Consider the following 24,254-nt stretch of genomic DNA (forward strand, 5'->3'; position numbering starts at 1 on the left):
TTCATTTGCTGAGTTCTTTCCGTGGGTTCATCTGAGTTTTCTACATATTTACTCATGTCATTTGCAAACAATGAAAGATTTCTTTACTTGTTTGTTGATGTATTTATTCCAATCTTTGTTCCTTTTCTTTCTTTTATTTGCTTTTGCACCATCTAATATCGTAGGAAGTACTGAATACAGACAATGAGAGCGAACTCCTGCCTGCCTTTCCTGGGACCTGCACCCACCCTGTCACCAGACTAACATTACTCCCAGTCTTAATCAGAGAAGCCTCTCTTCCCATTGAATGGTAATGAATTCAAAAGCTCATGACTGCACAGGGTGCTAAGAATAAGCAATTGATGAATGCTCAACCATAAACAAGACATTTTTCCATCCCCTCTAAGATTCAGGGAACATGGCGGAAGAGGGGGTAGAAAGAATGTCAAAGCTGGAAGACAGGAAGAAGGGCTATGAAGTGTCATCTCCTGGCCATGGCAATCAGGGGTCCACAGCAGCTTTGGATTCTGCATTGGGTCTGCACAAAAATGAGCCCCTCAAGAGTCAGGCATGGATGGAGGAAGGGATCAGGGTTCCTACCCCTCACTACTGATTTACTACCTGTAAATTCAGGGAGAGAAGGAGCCGTCACCTTCAGTTTTGAACTCACTGATTACCCCACCAGGGTTCAGTGGATAGTCCAATCCAATGGTCACACAGATGGCCCTGGTTAAACTAAATGAGTCATGAAACAAAACCAAAAGTCACAAATCTGAGAAGAGGGGGAAAGATGGATGGGAGGGAAAAAAGAGAGGATGGAGAGAGCAATCAGAATACATTGTATGAGTGTATGAAATTGTAATAACAAAATTAAGAAACACGTTAGAAATTTTAGAAAATGAAATGATAGTAAGCATCTGTTTCATGCCTAGCAGCAAAGGGAAATTCTTCAGTATCTCACCATTAAAAATTATTATGCTGGCACTGGAGAGAAAGCTCAGTGGTTAATAGTACTCTTTGCTCTTGCAGAGGACCTGGGTTTGGTTCTCAGCACCCACATGGCAGATAACAATGATCAGTGATTCCAGGTCCAGGGGATCTGATGCCCTCTTTTGACCCCTGTGAGCACTGCATGACATGGGTACACTTTACATACATGCAGGCAAGACATTCATATACATTAAATAAAATATTTAAAAGATTTTGCTGTAGATGTGGGTGTGCATGTTTGTGTGCACAGGTACACATGTATGTATGAGTTCATAGGCAAGTGGAGGCCAAAGGCCAACTCTGAGTGTTGTATCACAGGCACTGTCCACCTTGATTTTTTTTTTTTTTTTTTTTTTTTGAGACAGGGTCTCTTACTGGTCTGGAACTCACCAAGTAAGCTAAAATTCAGTGCTTGGTTTTATTTTTAAAAAAACCTAGAGACAGAGGTAGCTTTTTTTTTTTTTTTTTTTTTTTTTTTTTTTTTTTTTGAGACAGGGTCTCTCGGTTAGCCCCAGCTGGGCCTGGAACTCTCTATGTAGGACAGGCTTCCTGTGATCTCACAAAGATCTGCCTGCCTCAGCCTCATGAGTGCTGGGATTAAAGGTGTGAGTCATCACGTCTGCAACTATTTTTATTTTACATTTTAATATTTTATTATTTTCATTTTATGTGTGTGCATATTAGTGCACCCATACCATGGACATAAAAGAGGGGGTCAGATCCCCAGGAACTGGAGTTACTGACAGTTGTTAGCTGCCTTGTGGGTACTGGGATAATAAAGCCTATAGTACTTGAACCCCCAAATGTTCTCCAGTGTGGGTTCATCCACTGGAGCTTGAATAGGCCTTGTGCATGCTGACACCATTGCTGTGCGTTCACATGAGTAACTGACCAGCTGTCTGGAAAACTCTGTCCCCCGCCCCATGATTACCACCTCCAGTTCCCACAATCTCTCTACCTCCTCCTCCTCTGCAATGACTCCTGAGCCCTGAGCTCCAGAAGCCTGATAGAGGTGTCCCACTCCCATGATTACCCCCCCCAGTTCCCACAATCTCTCTACCTCCTCCTCCTCTGCAATGACTCCTGAGCCCTGAGCTCCAGAAGCCTGATAGAGGTGTCCCACTCCCATGATTACCCCCCCCAGTTCCCACAATCTCTCTACCTCCTCCTCCTCTGCACTGACTCCTGAGCCCTGAGCTCCAGACGCCTGATAGAGGTGTCCCACTCCCATGATTACCCCCCCCAGTTCCCACAATCTCTCTACCTCCTCCTCCTCTGCACTGACTCCTGAGCCCTGAGCTCCAGACGCCTGATAGAGGTGTCCCACTCCCATGATTACCCCCCCCAGTTCCCACAATCTCTCTACCTCCTCCTCCTCTGCACTGACTCCTGAGCCCTGAGCTCCAGAAGCCTGATAGAGGTGTCCCACTCCCATGATTACCACCTCCAGTTCCCACGATCTCTCTACCTCCTCCTCCTCTGCAATGACTCCTGAGCCCTGAGCTCCAGAAGCCTGATAGAGGTGTCCCACTCCCATGATTACCACCTCCAGTTCCCACAATCTCTCTACCTCCTCCTCCTCTGCAATGACTCCTGAGCCCTGAGCTCCAGAAGCCTGATAGAGGTGTCCCACTCCCATGATTACCACCTCCAGTTCCCACAATCTCTCTACCTCCTCCTCCTCTGCAATGACTCCTGAGCCCTGAGCTCCAGAAGCCTGATAGAGGTGTCCCACTCCCATGATTACCACCTCCAGTTCCCACAATCTCTCTACCTCCTCCTCCTCTGCAATGACTCCTGAGCCCTGAGCTCCAGAAGCCTGATAGAGGTGTCCCACTCCCATGATTACCACCTCCAGTTCCCACAATCTCTCTACCTCCTCCTCCTCTGCAATGACTCCTGAGCCCTGAGCTCCAGAAGCCTGATAGAGGTGTCCCACTCCCATGATTACCACCTCCAGTTCCCACAATCTCTCTACCTCCTCCTCCTCTGCAATGACTCCTGAGCCCTGAGCTCCAGAAGCCTGATAGAGGTGTCCCACTCCCATGATTACCACCTCCAGTTCCCACAATCTCTCTACCTCCTCCTCCTCTGCAATGACTCCTGAGCCCTGAGCTCCAGAAGCCTGATAGAGGTGTCCCACTCCCATGATTACCACCTCCAGTTCCCACAATCTCTCTACCTCCTCCTCCTCTGCAATGACTCCTGAACCCTGAGCTCCAGAAGCCTGATAGAGGTGTCCCACTCAGAAGCAAGTGCTCTGCAGCCCCCTCCTCCCCACACATCAGAAAGCCGTAAGTTTCTATGTCAATCACCATCTGCTGTGTAAGGAAACTTCTTTAGCGAGAGCCAATAGATGCATTAATCTTCAACTGTGGGTGAGTACCTGATCCAGCACAGTCCACTCTGATCATCCCTCCTGGAGTCCATACTACCATGAGGGTGCCACAGTTACATCTCACAGGACGGGACCACAGCTCCAGCACACAGGAGGGGAACCACGGCTCTAGCTTATGGGAAGGGTCCATGACTACAGATCACAGGAGAGGACCACAGCTCCAGCTCGCAGGAACAACCACAGCTCCAACTCTCAAGAGAGGACACTCCAGCTCACAGGAGAGGACCACAGTTCCAGGTCATGGGAAGAGACCATGACTCCAGCTCACTGAAGGGGACTGCAGCTCTAGTTCTCTTTCTTTTCTTAAGTTCTCAGGCTCTCAAACAGTGTTTTTCCTCTGCTTGTATATAAGTACACTCAAGTCCTACAATGCCTGTGGAGGTCAGAAGAGGGCGTTGGATCCCATGGAAGAAAGCTACTTCATTTGACTAACTAAAATTTTGCTCCTCTGCTTAAAATCTTTCAGCTATAATCCTTAGGACAGAGGGGACAGGCCCAAGATGGCTAGATGCCTGGGTTCCATCTGCAGCGCAGATCCCACTCATTTCTTGGCCACTGAGAGGCACTGCATGCCCCAGTGCAACTCCTGTGGGGGTCACTCAAGTTGTTGTAGTAGGAGCAGCAGCAGCAGCAGCAACCGCACGTCACTGCCATTGTTATCCAGACGGCTGTGGACTGTGAGATTTTTGAGGAAGCATGTTGTAAATGCACAAGGGCACAGTCCTCTTCAAGACTCTCCTCTGATAACCTTTCCTCTTTTGTAGCATAGGCTTCCACTGTCATCTGCAGCTTCAACTTGGCCATGATCAAATTGGATTCTTGTAGGAATTCTGACTTGAAGTTCCCTCTGTCCATGACAGTGGTCAAATGCTTGCACACTTCGGTCAGCTGGGCCTGGGAGGGATGGCTCCCTGCTGAAGGGGCTTCTCCTTCAAGTGCTGCTCTCTCTTCCACTCCCAGAGGAGAAATTCAGTCATGTCATCGCTGGCAATGAGCTCAGTGGACAGATGTTTGACAAGCTCGGGGATCCACTCCCACTGGCACTCAGAGCTGCAGCACTAGATCTCCCTCTTCGTCTCCAGCCCAGCCACAAGCCCACGTTCCTGGGTGCCATGGTAGACATGGCTACGATTTTTAATGAGGTATTTCCCTTCAAAAATTTATGGCAAGGGCTGGAGAGCTCAGTAAAGTGCTTGTCACACAAGCATGAAACCCTGTGTTCCATCCCTAGGTTCTACTCACATAAGGAAACCAAGTGTGGTAGTTTGTGTTTGTAATTCCAGTGCTGGAGATGCAAAGACAAAGATCTCTGGGGTTTGCTGACTGGTATTTGTGTGTACTTAAAAAGTGTATTCTGCAGTTGGTGGTCAAAGTATTCTGTGACTGATAAGAGCATCAGCTTTGTTGGTGTCCTTGAGCACATCAATAAGATCTTCCATATATTTGTGATTTCGTTGTTGCCATTGTTTATATTATTTTTTTATCTTTCACTTCTTTCAATTACTAAAGGATGTGCTTTGGAATTTCTCATTGTAACTGTGGATCCCTCCCCTCATTGCTCATTTTCATTCTATAAAATTTGCTTTGCATGTATTTTTTTTTAATTTTATGTGTATGAGTGTATTGCCTGCATGTAGTACGTGCACGCATATCATGCAATGCCCATGGAGGTCAAAAGAGGGTATTGGATCTCCTGGAACTGGAGTTATGGATAGTTGTTAGCTGACATGTGGGTGCTGGGACTCGAACCTGGGTCCTTTGCAAGAGGAGCCAGTGCTCTTAACTGCTGAGCCATCTCTCCAGACCCTGCTTTGTATATTTGAGCCTACTTTATTAGACATAAAAAATTACATTTACTTTACCTTCTGAGTACTTTAGCCCCATGTGTTAGTTTCTGTTTCTGTGATAAAATACCCTGACAGGAGTAACTGAAGGAAAGATTTATTTTGTCACACAGTTCAAAGGTGAGGCAGCTGATCACACTGCATCTGCAAGTAAGAAGCTAAGTTCAATGGATGTTGGTGCTCAACAAACCCATGGGATGGTGCCCCCCACTTTCAGGATGGGTTGTCCCACCACAATTAACCTAATCAAGAAAATCTCTCAGAGGCAGGCCCAGAGGCTAATTTAGATAATCCCTTACTGGTGTATTGATACGCCTGTTGATTTGTCTCTTACGTGACTCTAGTTCCCATCAAGTTGATAATAAATATCAACCATCCTAGCCCCCTTATCAATTTTAAATGGTTTTTGTCCTTTATTTATAGCAATGCTTCTTGCCTTTGGCTGCCATCAGACTAGGCTGATTTTTCAAAGGTTTCTATGGTGCATTTAGAATGAAGCAATGTACCAGGCGTGGTGGCTCATACCTTTAGTCCCAGCACTCGGGAGGCAGAGGCAGGCGGATGGCTGTGAGTTCGAGGCCAGCCTGGTCTACATAGTGAGTTCCAGGTCAGCTGGGGCTACAGGGAGACCCTGTCTCAAAAAAAAATAGAACGAAGAAATGTATGAAGACAGAAAATAAGACTTGCTTAGGGCAAAGGTAAAAGGAAAGACATGGGTTTGAGGGAAAGATTATAGAGGGAACAGGGTTTCTTCATTCAGGTGACAGTTTTGTATTATCTGTGAAGAGGAATAAATGAATTAATTTCATGATCTCAATAACTCTGTTTCTGTAGCGTTGTTATTCCTGGCTGTAAAGGAATTCTAAGACAGCATCTCAGTTATTCGTGGCTTTTTGTTGAGTTTTACATAGACAATCACTTGCTCTATGGTGTTATTCATGACATTTTGTACTTGTATGTATATATGTCTGATAAGGGGCTAGAACAACAAAAATTGCATTTCACAGACACTCTTGTCAGCTGGTTTCCAGTATGTTCTGCCCATGGAAAACATTTGTAGAAAACTAGAAGTCTAGAGAATACAAGAAATCTTCCTATTTCTGATTTTTATTGGTGTTGCTGGCAGAGACAGTAACAGCAAGAATAGTCTTAGCTTGAAGCAGGTACAATGATAAGAGCAAAAACAACGGTAACCACAGCCAGCAGCAGCAGTGGGTTAAGGGTTCAGGCCCCTACAGCTGATAGACATAGTAAGGAAATTTTTTTTCTATTAAGGTTTAACAATGGTTCCTATCATGATGGGTATTAAATCAAACGTTTATTTCTGCTGGCACACTGACTACATGAAATATGAGAGGTTTTCTAATATCGAATCATTTTATGTGCCTGACACAGAGCCTAATACGGAGGCAGTGACAGGCAGTCTACATGAGAGAAGCTCAGTCTCCACAGGCCAGTCCAATGGAGAAAATTCCCCATTTGAGGCTCCCTCAACCCAGATGTGTCAAGCTGACACTAAAGCTATTTTATGTGCCTGACACAGAGCCTAATATGGGGTCAGTGACAGGTAGTCTACTTGAGAGGTGTTCCCAGGACACTGGTGTGGGAGAATGGAGAATGTGAGAGAGGAGGAGGAAAAGGCAACCGAGAGTACACTGGTGATCTGAGTAATGAGGGCGGGGAGGGGGGTTGTGTTGGAAGAAGTCACAGGTGTGCAGGTAGCATGTGGGCAAAGCACTAAGACATCTTTTTTTTTTTTTTTTTCCAAATTGGCAAGTTGTTTGGTTTAAGCATTGTTCTAGTCTGTTTCTCCATTTCCCTGACAAAACACTCTGACCAGTTTCAACCTGGGGAGGAAAGGGCTTATTTGACTCACATTTCCTGGCTCACAATTCATTACTTAGGAAGCCCAAGGTAGGAACTCAGGGCAGGAACCTGGAGGCAGGAGCTGAAGCACAGGCCACAGAGGAATGCAGCTTACTGGCTTGCTCCCCTGATCCCTGCTCAGCCTGCTTTCTTATATAACAGAGGCCCACCTGCCCAGGGGTGACACCACCCACAGTAGGCTGGGCCCTCCCACATCACTCAGTAATCAAGAAGATGCCCCTCAGACATGGCCACAGGCCAGTCCAATGGAAGAAATTCCCCATTTGAGGCTTCCTCAACCCAGGTGTATCAAGCTGACACTAAAGCTGTCCAGCACAAGCATCAGAGCTATTATAAAATAAATAATGAAGCTTTGAAATATTTAACACAGCTATCTATTTCATCAAAGTTTTAAGGAATTTCATTTTTCATGTATTAATTTTTAAAATTAGTATACAAAGGGGCGGGTTTAGTTATGACATTTCATACATATATGGCATCATAGTTAGTATTTACTTATCCCCTGACCTCTCATTCCTGGTCCTATCCTCTGTCCAAGTAGTCTTCCCTTAATATTTTATGCCACATGTGGCCCATCACCCTCTCTTTTTCCCTCCCCCCCTTAAGATCTCTTCTTTAACATACGCACACGCACACACTACACAAATTTAAATCTATATTCCACATATGAGAGAAAATATAGCATTGTCTGAATCTGCCTTATTTTATATAATATAATGATTTCCAGTACTGCCCATTTTCCTGCACACATCATGATTTAATTTTTCTTTACAGAGGAATAAATTTCCACTGTGTATATGCACCAGCACATTTTCTTTATCCACTTATCTGTTGATGGTTCCATTTCTTACCTAGCAGTAGTCATAGGATGAGGGCAAAGAGGACCTGTTCCACACTGCTGCTAAGAAGGAAAACATTGCACACACTAGGAAAGCCACTTTGGAGGTGGTTCAAAAACTAAAAATAGGAATTGCCTTTCGAACTATTTTGATCCAGCACTTTTCTAGGAATAAGTCTTTGATGATGATAGATTTTAAGATGTGCCTTCCTTTGCTTGATTTGAGTCAACTGGAAAATAGGATAGGGCTGATGTTATTCACTGGAATCAGTATACTTGATCAAATGATTAGAACACAAAAGAAATCACAAACCGAAGATTTTAATCATCTTTAGCTGTAGGTAATTAGACACAGGTATGGACTGAAACTGTGTCCACAATACCCAGAGTTCTTACCCAACAAAAAGACAAGAGATGGCCAAACTTCTCAGCTTATACTAGTACTAAAAACAATTGAATTCTTCACAATGATTTCAGTTACAGCATGTTGAGGGACATGAACTATTTCCTATGCTAATAAATAGAAAATGATACCTGAAGAAAGAGATGGCAAAGGTAGAGGGTCTCTGGGGCACTGGGAAAAGATGTTTACATTTGGATACAGTTAATTTCTTCTTGTCACAAAAAAATTATTTTAATATTTTTCCATGAGATGTTTTGACTCTCCCTTCTGTGCCAAACCATTTTCCCTCAAATGATTTACCTAATAGACATGAAGAACTGCCATCAAGCCTTTTCTCCTGCAGCAAGAAAATTATTTTACATCAGCTGCTGACAACTAGTATCCCTCTCAGGGGCATATAATGAGAGAACTGTCAGGCGTGATGAGTGTCCAGTATGGAGGTGTTTAATTAATGAGCTCTTGTCTTGCCTCTAGGTACTTCTTCACAGTCCTAAGGATCTAGAGAGACACCCTCTGATCAGTCTACAGAAGCTTTTTAAAACCAAACCACACTTGCTCCTGAAAGAATTTCAATTTTGATTTCTTTAAATCCAAGTTACGTACACTTGGATTTAAACCTGTTTTAACCTATTTTTTTAAAGGAATAGGCTAACAGAATTTATAGTATCCTATATTTTAGATATTTTGTCTGCATTAAGAATATAGGGAGGCTGGAGAGATGGCTCAGCGGTTAAGAGACTGGCCACTCTGCAGAGGACCTGGATTTGAATTCCAGTACCCACATGGCAGCTACCAACCATTTAAAACTCCAGTTCCAGGGAATCCAACTCCCTCTCCTGACCTTTGCAGTCATTGCACAACACATGTACACTTACACACATGCAGGCAAAACACACACACATGTTAAAATAAAAACAAATAAAAGTTTGAAAAAGAGTGTAGGGGGTTTGAGAAATAGTGGAGAGGTTAGGAGCACTGGCTGCTCTTGCAGAAGACCCTGGTTCAGTTCCCAACACTCATATGGAGGCCAACAACCCACTGTAACTCCAGTTCCAGTGGATCCAATGCCCTCTTCTGGCCTCCATGGGCACTGCGCACATGCAGGCAACATACATCAAATAAAAAAATTTTTTTCTCTGAAAGTTTAAAAGAACATAGAAGAAAGCTACTATGACTTCATTTCCACTTTAAAGAACTGTAATTTGTTCATTAAAATAAAATGTAGATAGATTAGAAAAGAGTAACACAGTATGTGTGGGGTATTTATTGTTATTCACAAGGCTTGAAGTGTGTTAGATTCACATGCTTTGTAATATATCATCATCTCAGATTGAATCATCTCATACTCTGGTCTAGAATCTGGTCTCATACTCTGGTCTAAGTTGCTCTAGCGTATCCCTTTCTTATGTTAAAGCCATTTGATCTTTCCTGGAGATTGCTAGTCTCAAGAGCTTGCTAATAATACTCCCTTTCAGAACAATAGGCAGTGCCTATTCCTAGAAAGAGCTTTCCCTTGGGAAGCTCTACAGAGTTCTGTCTACACGAAATTCTTATGGCTCCGGGATGGGGTCTGAGGGTGGGAGTGCAGAGCTGGATGTCAGAAGGTGTTAATCTAAAATGAAGAACTCTGGCTTCTGGTGCAGTGCTTCTACCTTATTATCTGAGTCAGCAAAGGGAGCGCGCTTCTCCATCCCCATCTTCTCCTTGTCCACCAGTCCACCATCCACAAGAGGTTCCCCTACTCCTATTGAGGTTAACAACGTACTTAAACAGAAGGTCCACTGTAGTTATCACTCCTGGAAACTGACTCTTCTTGAGCTCCTTTCAGATTTTTATGATGTTTAATAAAACCAAATTGTGATGTTACTCTTGACTTAATCTACATCCTAAAACTTGTAAAATTTAAAGACTTCCATTTTTGTAATATCAATCAATTATCCACTTACTACATTCAGAATAATGTAGGACAATTTTATTTAAATGAATGCTAGGTGCATAGAAGTTAATTTTATAGAAGAATTCTCTGAAGATTATTCTAGAAAACATGAAGGCTGTCACCTAGCATGGCAACATATGCAGATTATCTAAATATATTGTTGAAAATAAAAGTTTCAAATTTATAAAACAGTAAGAGAACATTGTATGCTTTTAAACATTATTGAAAAATCCTTTTAAATAAATGCAACTGGAGACCAATCATGTTAAGCAAAGTAAGGCAGACTCAGAAAACAATACCACATTTTCTGTCATTTATGAACCTTAGATAAAACATAAAAATCAGTTTATCAGTCATAAAAATGCATACAGGACATAGAAGCAGGCACAAGACTGTCTTGGGAAGATAATGGTAATAGCAGGAGAGGGGCAGTGAATGTGGCTAAAGTATATGGCTTACTGGTATGGAAATGTCTTTGTGAAATCTATCACTATGTACAATAAATATACATCAATAAAATTTCGTATCAAAAGACCAAATTCCACTTTTCTTGTCAGTTTTTCAGTGATGTCCTTTGTTTTCTTTTTCAAATGAAGTTCAATGCATTTAAGTGGGAAAAAAAAGTTCCTTTGCAGAACTATAGGCTAAAGAATTCAGTACCAGTACACACACACACACACACACACACACACACACACACACACAATTGCAGGTCTTACACTGACTGCAAATGGCATCCATGTGACCAAAGCTAGTGTTGAACCAGTGTCTAGAATGTCCATATGGCCTGATCAGCACACATAACACACATGGCACACCAACTGTTAAATAGTTTACTATTATTCCTACAGGTCTTCCCAGACCTTTTCTGATAGCCTCTGCATCTCTTACTAAATCTCTTCTATAAGACTGGCAGCCATTCTTCTGCACCATAAAGAATTCATCTCAAACCTAAATCACTCCTGTATCAGGCAGAGCCCTTTGGTTTAGTTACTTTTGCATAGCTGACAAAAAAAAAAAAAACTAGGAAAATCATTTAAAGGAGGAAAGATTTATTTTAGCTTATATTTTCAGAGGGCTCAGTCCATGGCCACTTGTCCCCATGTACCTGGGCATCAGAGTAGTAGGAGATTCTTCACCTGGTAGTAGACAGAAAGCAAAGGAAAGGGGAACCAGGGACTAGGTAAAACCTTTGAAGGTAAAGAATCTCCTCACATTATCTTAGGTATAAAGGGACTTTGTGTGACTGAAATGTTCCAGGAGACAGCTTCCAGGACTCAAAAACTCTATCATCAGACCCCTTTTTTTCTGTTTCTCTTTGTTCCTTCCTCTTCCTCTCTGTATCATCAATGAACTGGCTTTATTGTCTAAGTATATTGAGTTAGGTAAAAGGAGAGCCTTAATTAGCCAAGTCTGGACCAAACTGACAACCACTCTTGTGCAGAGGAAAGGAGCGGGGTGTGCAGGATGGAAGGATTGGTGACCCTCTATCAGAACAAACGTCACTCACAGCAGAGCCGCAGCAGCAGCAGTGGGCAGTTAGAAACAAGAGTCTCAAGTACCAACCCTAGACCTACCAAATCAGAATCTTGATTAAACAAGACCCTGTGATTCACATGTACATTGAAAGTGGAGTTTTTCTTCCAGGGAAGTTGCAGCAGGATGATGTCATTATAGAAAGAGGAAGACAGCAGATAGTCACGAAAACACAGCAGTGATGGGATACAACTTTCCTTTGCTTTTTAGTGAAAATGAAGAGTTAATCACTCTCCCAATACTTCTCAAGATCAGAAACCTTAATACACATCTGAAAATATTCATAGGTAGTACTGGGGAGATGACTCCGCCAGTAAAGTGCTTGCTCTGCAAGCATGAGGACCTGGCTTCCACCCCCAGAATCCTCATGAAACAGCAGGGTGTAGAGGCTCAGACACGCATTCTTAGCACTGAAGAGGTGGAGACAGGCAGAGCCCTTGGGCTTGCTGGCCAGCTAGCATAGCCTACTTGGAGAGTGCTAGGCCAGTGAGCGACCCTGTCTCAAAAACCAAGGTGGAGAGTACCTAAGGAATGACACCCAAGGTTGACCTCTGATTCCCACATGATCACACGTGCAGCATACACATGCAGCACACACACACACACACACACACACACACATTAACATGAATATACATACACATAAATGCACAAAAAATAAAATTGGCACTGTCATATCATCCAGCTATACTACTCCTGGATACGATAAAGACATCTGAATACCTATGTTTATCCCAGTGCTATTCACAATACCCAATCACAGATTCAGTGGATAAAAAGACAGAAAATATGAGAGATATATATATATGTTTTAGGTATTTTTATTAAATTGTTGTGTTTTTCATATAATGCATCTTAATCATATTTAAACCCCCTTCTCCATCCCCTATACCCTCCAACAGATTTTGTGCATTCTGTCATATACGGTAAGGCCTATCCAGTCAAGTTTGTACATCCAGATGCCCCTCAGTGCAAATTAATCCACTGGGGTCTAGTCAGCCTGTCTAGAGTCACTCTCTTAAAGAAAATCTACTCTCCTTCATACAGCAGTGATCAGCTGCTAATAGTTCTTCAGCTAAGGCTGGGGCCTCCTGTTCATTTCCCCAGTTCTGTGCTGGGTTTTTGTCTGTTTGAGTTTGCATGGGTCTTGTACATGCTGTCACCATTGCTACAAGTTCATATGAGCAAGTTCTCATAGACCAAGAAGGCTCTGTTTCCTTATGATCATGCTCATGCACCAACCCTGGCTCTTACAATCTTTCTGCCCCCTCTTCTGCAATGGTCCCTGAGCCATGGGTGGGTGAGGTTTAATACAGGAGTCCCATCCAAGGACACACATTCTGGAGTCTCTTATTCTCTACACTTTGGTGAGTTGTAGCCTTCTGTGTGCATCACCCTCTGTTGCACAAGGAAGATTCGCTGGTGGGAGCTGAGAGTTGCATTAAGATTCTCTCTACCCCCTGTTCTACTAAGTTCGGTGAGCCCTAAGTGTAGAGAGGTGCCATTGTAGAAGTGTCACTTAGGGCTAGGCGTCTCTCAGACACTTATTCTCTGTGTGTGACTAGCTATGGAACTCTGTAATAGTCTCCATCTGTTGCAAAAAGAAGTTACTTTGATGAGTGGCAAATTGTATACTTGTCTGTAAATATAAGGATACAAATTTAGCATACAGTAAGAAATTACTTTTGTCTAGGAATGTGACAGAGGTAAAGTCTTCTCTCTTATGAGCTCTCCAGCCATGTCTACTGGGCTATGTTTACAGTGCCACCCATGTATCTCCTCCCATTGAGAGGGCTTTAAGTTCAATTAGATAGTTGTTGATTGCCCCAAGATCAAAGTAGCACTACTGCACTCCTGTAGTTTGTTGTACCAGTCGTTGTGGTGGTTATTAGGCTTTAAAGCTGGGCTTGGGGTGTTGGACAACTAGCTCAGAAGTTACAGGTGCTGGCTGCTCTTGCAGAGGACCTAGGTTCAGTTCCCAGCACTCACATGGCAAATAACAACCATCTATAACTCCAGTTCCAGGGGATCTGACGCCCTCTTCTGACCTCTGCGGGCATTTCATGACACAGTGCACTTATATACATGCAGGCAATACACTCATACACATAAAATTAAAATAATAAATATAATATTATTTTAGAAACTGGGATTGAACCATTGATTTATTTTCTCCATTAGCAACTTGCATAGTATCTTCTAGAACTATGAGAGCTAGTCTTCAGGGAGGAGGCTTCCAGATCAGTTCCAGCTCCACTGCTCCAAGTCCTGTGTTCAAAGTATGCCCTGTCTTCAGTAATAAAGTCTTACCTTCAAGTTCTATGAGGCAATCAAGAGCTGTGACAATAGACTGTGCTATTTTTGGAATCTCTTGGACTACCTTGACCAACAACTCAAAGGGAGGTTTTTCCTATCTGGCACCATGTTTCTTGTTATATAGCCTTCAGGTATATACATGCACTTAGAGTTAAGTCGAAGGAAATCAGAACCTAAATATCTGTCTCTGTCTCTGATCTTGGTTAACTTGCTCTGGATCCTGCTAACATACATGCTTTTGGAATAAATACATGTTAAATCAAAACCTCTATCATCCTCTGATGCTTGTTCATAGCTAATGGACTTGGTGAATGCTTGGAAAGCATTTCCTGTGTGAGTGTTGAAACTGCCAAATGTCTTCTTTTCAGTCATGTTACTATAGCCAAGCTGACATGATATAACGAAATCTCCTGTATGTTTCCTATTATTTAAACATTAAAAATAGGGGCTAGAAAGATGGTTCTGGGGTTAAGAGTGCTGGCTGCTCTTCCAGGGGACCCAAGTTGTGTTCCCATCATCCACCTTGGGCAGCTCACAACGGCCTGTAACTCCAGCTCCGGGGATCTGCAGACCTCTTCTGGCCTTCCCAGATCCCTACTTGCACACAAACACATACACATAAATAAAAACAAAACTTTAAACATTAAAAATAAACAGCTGAAAACATCCAGATTTTAAAAAATGGTTTAATATCCTCATTGATTTGAAAGTCTAGAAAAATACAACTATCTATATTCTTAGCAAGTTAATTTCTTCTTCCTTTAGGGGTTGTTGGGAGGATTCAATGATTAAAATTGAGAAATACTTAGAACATCTAGTTCAAAGTAAGTAATCAATAAATACTGTTATCATCACAGGGTTCTCTGAATGCGGGCTAAGGAGGTCAGGAGCTCCAGGCGAGGTGCAGAGCGTGTCCCCAACTCCTCCAACACACCAATGTGCATACATTTCCCTGTAGAGCCAAGAGAGGAGTAAGGGAAATGACAGTTTTAAACGATGACAGAAGCATATGGTCTGAATTATTTGGACTAGTTCTGTTATGACTTTCTCCAATTGGCCTTCTGTCTAATTCTTCCACCTGAAAAAATAATCTCATTTATTAAGGGCTTTTTGATGCTTCGCTGAAAGGGGCTCTTAGCACCGGAAAGTATTAGAGATGAACAGTTTTTCTAATCATTTTAAATATTAACAAATGTTCCAGTTCACGAAGTGCCATGGTTTTAGCAGCTTGGAAAGTGTTGTAATTTGTTCAAACCACAGTAGCTGTTATTTCTGGATGCTAATTTACCTCCCTGGAAACCTGGAAAATACGTGGGCTGTGCAAGTGCGCCATCTGCTGGCCCTGCGGACTCTGGCTGTGTGCGTGGCAGGGATCTTTGTCCTGTGCAGGGGGGGAAGTGAGCACAAACCAGCCAAAAGCCGATTCCTTTACCCTATCCCTAGTCCGGCTGCGAAATTAGCAGTAGTCACGCTGCTTTCCCAAGGAAGGCTTTATTTCTCGGTGCCTACGGTCTTCGGTTTGCTCTTATGCTAGCATCTAGGAAGAAAAGGCTGTTTAATGCACCTTGGAAAGAAAATGACTGAGATGTCGTCTATTTACTGCCTCATATACGCATTAAAGAGAGAAATGAAATCCTGAGAATCACACAACTTTCTCAAGTTACTCGGGCAGCAGTAGCAGGACAGGACCCCATGGCTCCAGATTGGGCTGTTAATTCTGCTACTCTAGGTCGAGGTACCTGCCACAGCAAAGAAAATGACTCAGCCAGTTCGCTGGGCCACCGCACGCATCCTATTAGGCATAGTTTGGGCAGAACTTCCATTTCTCACCTAACGCCCCAATAAAAATGTCCTGGTTGGACACAAAAGCAGAAGCCTTCATATGACTTTACTGCACTAGGGAAAGAGAAACCAGGGAGGGACATTTTCTCTTGTGGTTATTTTCATTTCCCCAAAGGACAAAGATCTAGCAATTTAATGTCAGCGCTTGTCATACCACTGCACAGCCAAGGCCAGCCTCTGAACATGAACCTTTCAAGGCAGAAACCCTACACTGTACTCCTTTAACAAGAGACAAGTCTCTCAGTTTACACCGGCCAACTAATTTGTTTGTCATGTTTTGGTTTTTGAGACAGGATCCCCCTGAAAGCCCCGGCTGGCCTGGAACTCACTATGTGGATCAGGTTGGCCTCGATCTCACCGTGATCTATCTGTCTCTGCAGCCCTCGTGCTGGGATTTAAGGTGCATGCCACCACACCCCGTCTGACTAATGTTTCTAATTGATCTTAGTCCAATATCAATTTCTTTTCTGGTCTCGTGCCATTCGTTCAGTTTGGGCAGTGGGCAAACTGTCATCCAACACTAGGGTGGCTGTGGGTAGACATTTAACCCGCTTCCTCTGCTTTATCTAGCCAGCAGCAGGGCCTCCGAGGGTACACATTCACATCTCTGAGACTTTCTGAGGGGGAGCCCATTATTTTCAGATGCCAAGTTTGATCTGAAAAGCGGGTGATCTGACAGGGACAAACACCAATCCTTAGTTCTTGTTTCCCCTAGCTCAGGACTCTCTCCCAGGGGCCTCCCAAAGCAAAGTTCCTGCACCTTGTGAGAGAGACAGACCTTGGATCTATCTGTAAACAAGGCTGACGATTTTCTTGCCACCTAGCAAAACAAAAAACTAAACACAATCCAAAGAATCTGAAGGGAAATAGCTTCAAGAATCTTGAAAATCATACCTATTTTTGTTTGTAACGTGTGAAATTATTACAAGTACGTTCACCAAGAGGACTATTGATGGATGACTCACGATTTAGCTAAATTCAATGAACCACACACTGCGCCTATCCCAGTAGGTGACTCATGCATTTTTTATTTCAAGTATCAAGTGTTTGCCAAAAACAGTATTTAAAAAAAGTAATGAAAATTGTTCTGAAAGAGCTCGTGAATGGGGCGGGCCTACCCACTGGCAGGCTTATTTGTGTTCTGACCACTTACATGGGATTTGGTAGGGCTACGTTAGTTGGCGCTCCACAGAGTGCTCGCCACAGCAACGCTGGCAGGCGGAGGGCAGCTTCTGCCCTCTCTATGCTCGGTCATCTCCCTGAATGCCGGAGACTTGGCCGGTGCCCCAGTAATGTGTATGTGTGTATGGGGGGGTTCATACAGGTCTTGCTAAAACATGTTGAAAACAAACACATGCATTCAGTTCCTGGGTATCTATGTTGAGCTTAGCTTTTTTTTCTTTTTTCTCCTACCTTTTAAATTAAAAAGGAAACTAATTATCAGAGAAAAATGGAAGGAAGAAAGGTCACCCAGAAGGAATAATGAAAATGATGGCTCGTAAGGAACAGTGAAGGGGCCGCACACTTTACTCTGCCCATTAGTGTTTTTGTATGCACCTGCTACTGGCTATTCAAAGCCCCCGGTGAGATTCCCGCTTCTCAGACGCTTTACTAGTCAGCAGAGGCACCGTTTATAGGCGCCATTGCCCAACTGATTTTTCTCTCCTACTCTACCCTGACCCTGGAGAAGTCTTAGATTCACTGATCATCTAATGATATTCTTTTAAAACTCAGAAAGACACTATTGTCCTTTTTGTTTGTTTCGGTGTGTTTGTTTGTTGAGACAGGGTCTCTCTGTAGCTCCAACTAACCTGCAACTCACTATGTAGGTCAAGCTGGCCTCAACCTCACAGAGATCTGCCTGTCTCTGCCTCCCAAGTGCTGAGATTAAAACTTTTGCACCACCACACCCAGATGCTGTTGCCTCCCAATTTGACTCTTTTAATAAATATTTGTAGCTTTGTCATATTTGAAGGAGAAAAAAATTTAACACTTGAACACAAATGCTTTTTTTGTTCTTTTGTTGTTTGTTTGTTTGTTTGTTTGTTTGTTTGTTTGTGACAGGGTTTCCCTGTAGCCCCAGCTGGCCTGGAACGCTCTATGTAGACCAGCCCACCTTTGAACTCACAGAGACCTGCCTGCCTCTGCCTCCCAAGTGCTGAGATTAAAGGCAGGCCACAAGAGAAAAAAAAAAAAAAAAAAGCTTTTTTCAGGTTATTTCATTTGTCCATGACTGCAGGCCAGCAAGCATGCTCTGTCTTTACAAGTTCCCACAGACTCCGCTCACATACACTGTGCATGTCACTTCTGATATCAGACTTTTAAAATAAAGTGCAGTTAGAACTTAGTTGTGCTTTGCATTCCATGGTCATTCCTTAAAGATGGCTGATCTCATGTTACTTAGCAACATCTACAAAGATATAATCTTTAATGGCAAAATCAAGTATTTTGACCTCTTTAACATGGTGATAAGCTGACCTCTAGCTACCCTGCACAGTAAAGGTTACTTGGCTACCATTTATCCTTAGAAAGAGGAAGGGAAGGAAGAGCTAGGCAAGGCTTTTTCTTTCTTGCATGTCCTTCTCTTTTCTGCTTATCAACTGCCACATAACACACTAGTTCAGAACTTAGTAGCCTAAAACACACCTTTGATTATCTCTTACAGATCAGTTTGACAAAGTTCAGTGGAGTGGTTATAGTTTTTGCTCTTTTATGCAGTTGCAATCTGCTGGCGGTGGCAGCCATGAGTCTTCTGAAAGCCACGAGAGGCTAAACAGCCCAGGTATTCTTTCTCACAACCTGGCGTTTAGGATGGGATGATTGAGCAGATGGGGACTGGACAGACATCTGTCTTGTCACATGGCTAGCTTCGGCATCACAGCATTGACTTTCAGGAATAGGGTGGGTCAGAGACGCAGCAAGAGTAGTCCATTCACGGAAAGGAAGTTGCTGCCACTGAGCATTATTTAGAATTGTTTGTGCATGACGATAGTAAAAAGAAGACTGCTACCCGTTGATTTAAATATTGCTTTTAAACTAGCTGTAAACAGTGCACTCCTTTATTCTCTACACTCTAGGCTGACTGCTGCCAGCTTCAACTTTGGCACACCATTGCCTCATGCATGGCTATCTCTGGAGAGTTGGACTCACTGCCTCATTATTAGCTTCCACTAGATCTGACCTTCCAGAACAGGTGAAATCTATAGGATATCTTTTCAGATAGATTCTTCTGGCCTCTGTGGGCATTGCACATATGTGGAACGCTTACATACATGCAGATAAAACATATAAAAGTGACAAATAAAAACAATTGAAAGGAGAATAGAAAGTAGACTTCACTGAAGGAAGCTTTAGTCATAACATAGCCGTTACAACACGCCTTTTGTGTCGTTCAGACTCACATGATTATTGAACCAAAACTGAAATTTTCCACATTTCAACCAACTGGAAAATGCTACAACTTTAAAGCACTTTTCTGAAAGATATTTTTACTGCAAGACTTTATTGAGCCTTGGAATCCTCTGATGAATTTTCTGTATTTGCTGATGAAATAACAGAACTTCTAGCTCAGAATGTTAATTTACTGTCATGACTGCCAACTCAATGAGTTTACCTCACCTTAACCTTTCACCAAAATTCTTGCAAAAGGCTAGATTCATGACTGAACTCCATTTCTCCCATTAATTCATCTGACATTTGAAATTTTTCTAGAACCACTTTCTAGAGTCATATTACTTCCACGTTTCCCACACAGCTCTTAGGTTGAGTGTAAATAGAATCTTCAGGTTTTCAGAATCCATTAACTAAGAACAACCTGAATGTCAAAATCCTAGAGGTTTAACCCTTTCTTAAAACAGCAATAGTGAGCCCTTCATATGTGTCTATACTCTCTACTTAATTACAAAAAAGTGAATAGTGTAATTCATTTAAAGGCCATACAGCCATAAGAGGTAAAATATGTATATATACAATGTATATATGTATATAAATTGATGCCCAAATAGATTAAGGAATGTGTCTCTTATATCAAAGCAAGCAAGTAAAAGAAGCAATATAGTCTGCTTGCAGAACCCAGCCTCTTCATCATCGCACTATGATACTCCTTAAATTGTGCAGTAGGTGTTGCTGACAAGAACAGACATCCTGACTTCCCTTTCCCTTCTTGATCCCTGGCCATTCTCTCCCTCCTTCCCTCCCATTGCCATTGTTTCTGGTGGCACTGTGATAGGGTCTGGGATCTCCACATTACTACTGGATGAAGAGCTTGAGGAGATCCAAGAGGCATCTGGCTTTTCCTATAGTCAGATCATACCTGGACAAAGGAGAGAATGGGACTGTCAGCCAGGAAGAGTCTGGACGATTCCATAGCTTGCCATCAACCCACTGGGGGAGCAGATCATCAAAGCCTTCTTTTCAGAGGGAGAGAACCAGGTAAACTCCTGTGAATTCATAAGAACTTTGCCTTATCTCTGACCCATTGAGGACAATGAAAAGAGCAAAGATGTGAATGGACCAGAACCACTCAGCAGCTGAAGCAACAAACTGCATTTTGCTCTCAGGAAATATGATTCATATAAAGATGATAAGATCTCATATGATGAGCTATTACAGGTGCTAGGCATGATGGTTGGAGTAAATATCTCAGATGAGCAGCTGGGCAGCATCACAGACAGGACTATCCAGAAAGCTAATCAGAATTGGAACAGTGCCATAACTTTCACAGAATTTGATAAAATTTTGGAGAAGGTGGATGTAGAAAAGAAAATGAGCATCTGATTTCTTCACTAAAGTACAGAGACCAAATCAATCCTTGCTTTCTAGTGTTTGAGAACTGAAACTTCGAGCTGGAGATATTGCTAAGCAGTTAAGAGCACTGGCTGCTCTTGCAGAGGACCCAGGTTCAGTTCCCAGCACCCACATGGTGACTAACAACCATCTGTGACTCCAGTTCTAGATGATCCAATGCTCTCTTCTGACCTCCATGGGCACTGCACAACACAGATGCATTTACATACAGATATGCAAAACACTCACACACACAAATAAAGAATTTTTTTAAAAAAAAAGAACTGGAACTTAAGAGTCCTCCTGTCCTCCAGCCCCTCCTCCATCCCGTCATCCCCCCTTTCCCAGAACACTACTGCTCATGCATGACATCCCCAAAGCTCTTCTGTCCACACAAATCTGCCTCTTGGAGATAAACAAAGTGTTACAGAATGGTACCCTCGGTCTATTTCTGTTCAGTGTCTAACCACCAGTTCTCCATTTGTAAGTACCATCTTCCCCTGTTCTGTTGCTGAATGCCACACATCTGTCCAGCTTGAAGAAATGGGACTCAAGTGCCAGTAACCAGCCATCTCCACACCTCCCTCCCCACAGTGAGACTCCAGCATGCTCCTGCGTCTTTCTTGTGTGTTTTCATTTCCCTCTTCCCTGGCACCTTGCCCCCCATCCATTCAGTCTCTCACCCTCCCTCCTTGTTAAAAGATTTTCTTTGTTCTACTTGACACCAGGCTGTGCTGTTAAGTCTCTTACAGACTTGACAAGATCATTCTGTGGTCTGGCAGTTTTTATCTACCTCCGCTTAATGGGACTGTGGAATATTACCCCAGTGTCTTAAAGTTTCGCACAAAATTCTGTATGAATTTTACATGTGGTGAATTATAAAGCAGGCAGCCATAGTCAGCTCATACTGTTCCAAAGCACTGAATGTGTGGTCTCATTTGCTCCCTAGGCACACAACCTTCCTAGGCACTTCTGTAGACCACTGCAAATCCCTTACATGCTTGAGGGGCCTGGCACTGGTGGCACAAACTGAGGTGGTATTAGAGGTCTTCGAGTGAGCCAGCTCAACTTTTCTGCCCATGTCAGCTTAGTTTAGACTTCACTGAATTGGGCTGTTCCCAGCCTGCGTCTATATGAATCTATTTGTGTATTTGCTCGTGGCTGGCATGTCCCGACTCATTGCTTGCTTGTTTCCTAGCTTTGGAAGGCTATCCAAGATGTGCAAAAAATTCTTTAGGAAAGAAATTGCTATTTAAAAAGCAAAACAAAAAACACTGTAAAAAGAATAGGTAAAGGTGACGGGGAGGGGAATGGCGGGGATGAATAACTCAAGTCTACATGAATAGGGAATTCTTAGTGAACTATCAGTGTTTGTGGTCAAATGATGTAATACAGGAATTGTATAAAACGAAAGATTTGTCTGATACTGATCTTTTAGGGAGTATTTCAGAGGCTTCTTGTTTTACATAGTTAAATTCCCTAAGATTATACCCCCTTTTGTCTATATAGCAAACCATTTTAATCCACAATTAAGCTTTATTGTCCAATTAAAATTGTGTTCCTTGAAGCTGGAATTCCTCAGAGGTTAAGAGCACTAGCTGTTATTGCAGAAGACCCAGGTTCAAATCCCAACACCTGGCAGCTAACAACCATCCATAACTCCAGTTCCAAGAGACCCGATGCCCTCTTCTGTCCTCCATGGGCACTACATGACACGGGTGCACTTATAACATGCATGCATAACACTCATACACATAAAATAAATAAATAAAAATTTATTCCTCAATTTTTAAAAAATTATATTCCTCAACTCATCAATAAATAATTGTGGGGAAGGAAGGAAGGGAGGGAGGGAGGAAGGAGGAAGGGAGGAAGGAAGGGAGGGAGGGAGGGAGGGAGGAAGGAAGGAAGGAAGGAAGGAAGGAAGGAAGGAAGGAAAGGAGGGAGGGAAGAAAGAGGAAAAAGAAAAAGTAGGTAAAAGAAAGGAACTAATGAGTGAATGAAGGAAGGAGAAAAGGAAGGGCAAAAGAAGTCAGAAAGACAATAAGAAATGAAAAGAAAAGAAGTAGCAAGGGAAGGGGGAACAGAAGAGGAAAAGGAAGGGAAGAGGAAGGGGAAAGGAAGGGAGGGAGGAGGAAGGGAAGGAGGGAGGGAGGGAGGGAGGGAGGGAGGGAAGAAGGAAGGACATGCCTATGATTATGCACCACAGGAGAAAGGTTCCTTCAGTCAACATTCAAATCAGCAAAATATTAGACATTGCCTTAAACCATTCAGTACTATAAAATACCACGAACTAGGTGTCTTATAAATAACATAAATTTATATCTCATAATTCTAGAAGCTTAGGAAACAAAAGATCAAGGTATAGGCTGACTCAGTGTCCAGTGAGGCCCCACTTCTTGGTTCATAGACAACACCTTCCCACTAGACGTCACATAGAGAGAGATGAGTGAGTTCCCTTGGGCCAAATTCATAAGGGCACTAAACCCATTCATGAAGACTCCACTCTCATGACTTAATCACCTCACAAAAGGCCTTATTCTTAATTCTATCACCTAAGGGGTCTGAAGTCTGAAGGACTTCTGTGGGAACACTAACATTTAGACTTTAACAGATTTGTTAGGAATGTCAACAACATAACTTGCTGTCCAACACACAGACAGTTTAATATCTACTGAGAGAGATAAATAGTAAGTGGATGGTATCCTATGGTGTTAGACACAAAACTGTCCAGAAATGTGTGGTGATTTATGCTGTGAAGTTCAGTCAAGGTCAGAAAAAGATATTGTGGTGCTGGACAGAGTGTTTTCCCATAAAACCAAATCACACAAGTAATGCCATTTATGCCTCAGGCACTGTATATAGTAAAAAGTGGCCCACTGAGAACCATACTCAAGGCATCGTATGGCAGGTTGCCACCAGCAGGCTTCCATCGCAAAAACACCATCATTCCGTACTATTAGGATGCGGATCAATAACAAAGGTGAACAAGGTCTTCAAATATTTGTATAGTTGGTGTCACTGCCTGAGGGACCATTCTCTTGCAGAGGGAAAACCAAGCTTTGCTCGAGTGCTTTATTGAAGTAGAAACTTAGCCTGGCTCAAGGAATAAATATCTCCATGGCTGTCAGATTCCACTCAAAGCTGCCTCCAACCTCGGTGTGGTCACTTAATGTGCAGATAGAATAAAACTCTCAGGTGACTAATGACACAGAAATTAAAGTAAATCTTTTATTTTATAGTACAATAATACCAAATAGATGGGGGGAAAAAAGCATTATTTTGAGAGCACTGACCAACACAAATTTATCGACTTTAAAGAATGCCAGGTGTGGTGTTGCATGCCTTTACTCCCAGGACTCGGGAGGCAGAGGCAGGCGGATCTCTGTGAGTTCAAGGCCAGCCTGGTCTACAAAGTAAGTTCCAGGCCCAGTGGGGCTACAGGGAGACTTTGTCTCAAAAAGACCAAAAAAAAAATTCTGAATTGAGCCAAATTTAAA

The 24,254-nt window shown here is 42.8% G+C and overlaps 1 pseudogene; it reads left to right on the forward strand.

Annotated features, from left to right (window-relative positions):
• The first annotated feature begins 397 nt into the window (after positions 1 to 397).
• LOC103734022 lies at positions 398 to 20,757 on the forward strand (annotated as a pseudogene).
• The last annotated feature ends 3,497 nt before the right edge of the window (positions 20,758 to 24,254 follow it).

Source organism: Nannospalax galili, unplaced genomic scaffold, assembly GCF_000622305.1.
Source record: "Nannospalax galili isolate Female #2095 unplaced genomic scaffold, S.galili_v1.0 scaffold816, whole genome shotgun sequence".
NCBI lineage: Eukaryota > Metazoa > Chordata > Mammalia > Rodentia > Spalacidae > Nannospalax > Nannospalax galili.